The sequence below is a fragment of the Peromyscus leucopus genome, chromosome 2 (assembly GCF_004664715.2).
Source record: "Peromyscus leucopus breed LL Stock chromosome 2, UCI_PerLeu_2.1, whole genome shotgun sequence".
Classification (NCBI taxonomy): domain Eukaryota; kingdom Metazoa; phylum Chordata; class Mammalia; order Rodentia; family Cricetidae; genus Peromyscus; species Peromyscus leucopus.
Window position 1 is genome coordinate 141,839,302 of NC_051064.1, and position 4,446 is coordinate 141,843,747.

Here is a 4,446-nt window from a genome sequence, read left to right on the forward strand (position 1 = left end):
GGAGTGAGGGGTGGGGCGGGGGCGGCCAGCACCAGCTGGTGCATGGGGTAAACCTGTGGAGCCTTGCTTACAGCTGTTGTCCATCTAGGCCCACAAAACAAAAAGGAAATTTTATAATTACTGTATATTTCAAAATTGCTAAAACAGGGGTCAGCATTCTCACGCCCTACAGTAAGTTGCTGACGGGTACATTGGTGAATTTTGTGGTCTTTTTTAGTGATGCACACCTAGGCCAAATGACTAAACCACAGGTGGTGGTTCCTGCGGTTCAGCACTCCGACTGAGGCAGGAGGAGTCCTGTGAGTTTGAGACCAGCCTGGGTTACAGAACGAGACCCTGTTTCTTCTTCCTTCCTTCCTTCCTTCCTTCCTTCCTTCCTTCCTTCCTTCCTTTCTTTCTTTTTTTGGTTTTTCAAGACTCTGTAGCTTTGGAGCCTGTCCTGGAATTCGCCAGGCTGGCCTTGAACTCACAGAGATCCTCCTGCCTGTGCCTCCCAAGACCCTGTTTCAAAAACCACAAAATACCATATTGCCTTCCATAGTATACATATTTGTTGTTAGGGGGAAAGACCCAGCTGAGGTAGGACAGCCTGTGCTTATGGAGTGAGTTCAAGGCTAAATTAGGCAATTCAATAAGAGTGTGTCAAAGTTTTTAAAAAGGGGGTGGGTGGGAGTGTAGCTCCTTGATGGAGAATTTATCTACCTCCAGGCCTTAGGCTCAGTTCCCATCATTCCTATACTACAAGCTGAGCATGGTGACTCATATCTGCAGTCCCAGAACTTGGTAAACTGAGGCAGAGGATCAAGAGTAGGACACCAGCCTGGGCTAATTAAGGGGATTCCATACAGGAGCTTCTCCAGCTGATTTCCCAGAAGATCTTGGTGCAGGGCAGAGCTGGGGGGGGGTACCTCCATTCCTCTCTCCATTTTACCCGCCTATCAGAGGAGGAAGGATGGTACCAGCTCCCAGCTGGCTTTGGAGTGCACACCCATAATCTGTGCACTCAAAGGCTGGGGCAGAAAGATGGCTATGCATTTGAGGACAGCCTTGGCTACAAAGGGAGTGTCTGGTAGGTTAGGGCTACTAGCAAGACCCTGTCTCCAAAGAAGCAAACAAAGCCCATGACAGCAAGGCAGTAACCGGAAGCTAGCAGTCAGTAGGAGCCGGAAGTGGTGAAGAGGCGCTCTCCTGGGGGACCTTTGGAAGGTGAGGGGCACTGCTTAGTGCTAACCCTGTGAAACTGCTGTGGTCTCGGGCCTCAAGAACTACGGGGGACTGAGTTCTGTCCTGGGTTTTAGGAACACCTGGTTTGTGGCGTTTATCACATCTGTCTCAGACACTCCCAGGCAGTTTCTGAGGAAGGCAGGGGGACAAAGGGATTTAACAAAGGTTAAAGAAAAGTCAGAGCTGGTTAGGTGGCTCAGTAGGTAAAGACACCTGCCACGGAGCCTGGTGTGTGGAGTTTGATGTGCAGAACGCACATGGTGGAAAGAAGAAACTCAGTGTTTCCGACAGTCCTCACATGTGCACTGCGGTGTGAGAATGCACACACACACACACACACACACACACACACACACACACACACACACAGTGGGACATGGCGGCCACACTTCTAATCCCAGCACCTGAGGCAGAGGCAGGAATGTTTCTGAGTTCAAGGCCAGTCTAGTTCGAGGCCAGCCAGGGCTACATGGAGAGACCCTGTGTCAAAGAGAAGGGAAGGAAGGAGAGAAAGAAGAAAGATGAGTGACACACAGCTTATCTGGGGAGAAGTCATTTGTCCATGGGTGTACACCAAACCCAGAGGGCCAGCATCCCAAGGACGAGGTGCTAGAGGCAAGTATTCACTGGGAAAACAGAGGTAAAAGGACATTATTTGATTGGTTTGCAATGGCAAAACCTGGGTCACAGTTATCGCTTTACAGCTTATGATTGGTTAAATTTTGTAAACTTTTTTTTTTTTTCAGAAAATAACCCAAATTTCACTGATTTGTAGTGGAGCAAGGTTGAGGTTGCTGTTGAGGCCCATCTGGTTTTTATCTACTCAAGGATTCTGCAGGCTGGAAACTCTGATTAGAGTGTCCCCAAAGACCCCGTGTGTTAAAGGCATTGTCCCCACCCCAGTGCTATCCAGAGGTGAGAGAATCTTTTAAAAAGATTTTATTTTATGAATATGTGCCTGTGTGTAAACGTGCCACAAGTGTGCAGGAGCGCAGAGATGTCAGCAGGGCTCACCAGATGCCCCGGAACTGGAGTTACAGGCAGGTGTGAGCCATCATAGACGTGCTAAGAACCGAACCTGGCTTCTCTGCAAGAGCAGTAAGTGCTTTAACCCCTTAGCAGTTCTCAATCTGAGGGTTGCAATCCCTTTCACAGGGGTCGCATATCAGATATCCTGCATATCAGATATTTACATTATGATTCCTAACAGTATCGAAATTACAGTCATGAAGTTCAGTGGAAATAATTTTATGATTGGGGGTCACCACCACAAGAGGAGCTGTGTTAAAAGATCACAGCGTTAGGGAGGTTGAGATCCACTGCTCTAGTCCCAGCCCTTCCTCTTTTAAAATGATTGCAGCTAGCCTTCCTTGGGACAGGCTCTCATATAGCTCAGGCTAGCCTCTGACTTGATATGCATGTGAGCATGGCCTTGAATTCCTGTCCTTCTTGTTTCTACTCTTCCAGTGCTGGGATTGCAGCTATGTGCCAACAGACCTGGTCTCGCAGACAATAAGAAGCTGGTCAGCACACCTGGCTTCCATTTTAATTTACTTTAAGCCAATGAGCTGTTCATGAGGCCACTCAGGGTTTTACCCTGGCTCTCTTGGAGGCAGCTCCTTCTCCCCCATGATGGCTGAGGCAGCTCTCTCCATTTCAAGGGCTGCTTTACCCATCAGCCCCCCCATCCATCAGCCCCTCCATATCCTTCTGTAACCTCAGACCTCTAGTCTTCAGGGGTCTGTGTCCTGCATAACTTCCCACTGTCCCCAGCCTCTCTGGGCCACAGGAAAGTTGCTTTGACCCAGAAAATTCTGGCCAGGGAGCAGCTGTCCCACTTCATGGTTAGACTCAGGTTTTATCCATCCCTTTCTTATGGGCAGGGCAGAGATTTTAGGAAAGAATCCTGGGACAAATCTCACTATCTAGCCTAGGCTACCTTTAACTAACAATATTCCTCCTGCCTCAGCCTCCTGAGTGCTGGGATTATAAGCACTCCATGCCTGGCTGAATCTGAGGTTTTCAAAAAATTATATATTTTGTGTGTGTGTGTGTGTGTGTGTGTGTGTGTGTGTGTGTGTGTGTGAATGCATGATACATCATGCGTGTGACTGTCAGAGGACAATGCATGGCAGTTGGGTCTCCTATCATGTGTCTCCTGTCTCCTATCCCCAGGGTTCTCCCATCGGGTCTTCAGGTGGTACTCATTGAATCTTCTTGCTGGTCCTGAACATGAGTCTTTCGAGCATTGGACCAGCACTCATTCTATACTTTGTTCCACAGAATTCCGTCATTCCTAAGGTGTTCCAGCCCTGCTCCAGGCAGTCTGGCACACCAACAAACAATGCCTTACTTATTGTTGGAGGTAAGGTAGCTCATTGAACTTAGAGCCCACTCTGTGTCTGTACTGGCTGGCCGGGGAGCCCCCGGGTTGATTTGTCTCTATTTGCTCCGACCAGCTGGGATTACAGGCATTATTATTTTAAATCACTATGGGTGCTGGGGAGCTGAACTCAAGCCCTCACACCTGTGCGTGCTCTATCACACAGCACCATGTCCCAGCTTCTGGGGAATGCGTGTTCTCGTTGGTACACAGGGTGTGAGTACTGACACACCATTGCTACCCATTGCACGTGTGTGGCAGTCACAGGACAACTTTGTGGAGTCAGTTTTCTCTGTCTTTACATGGGTTCTGGGTGCCAAACTTGGGTTATCAGGCTTGCACTCAAGTGCCTTTACCCACTCAGCCATCACTGGCCTAAGGAATGTGTTTCTACTTATTTTTAATTAATTAGTTAATTGATTGAGTCTAGGTCTCACTATGTTGCCCCTGCTAGCCTGGAACTCAATATACAGACCAGGCTGGTCTTGAATTCACAGGTTGCCTGCTTCTGCCTCTCAGGTGCTGGGATTAAAGGTGTAAATCACCACCCTGGGCTCCAAGGCATGCATTTTTAAGGGCTGAGGGTGTAACTGATTGGTAGAGCACTTGCCCAGCACCCATGAGGCCCCGGGTTCCATCTCCAGCACTGCTTAAAAGAGAGAGAGAGAGAGAGAGAGAGAGAGAGAGAGAGAGAGAGAGAGAGAGAAGAGAGAGAAGGAGAGACGCATAAATAAGTCCAAAGAGCTCCCAGCCATAGTTGAAGCTATTCACCTCATGGGTGCCTTGAAATAGATTTCAATGTGCTTTACGGAGGATGGGCTGGGGGTGAAACTCAGTGG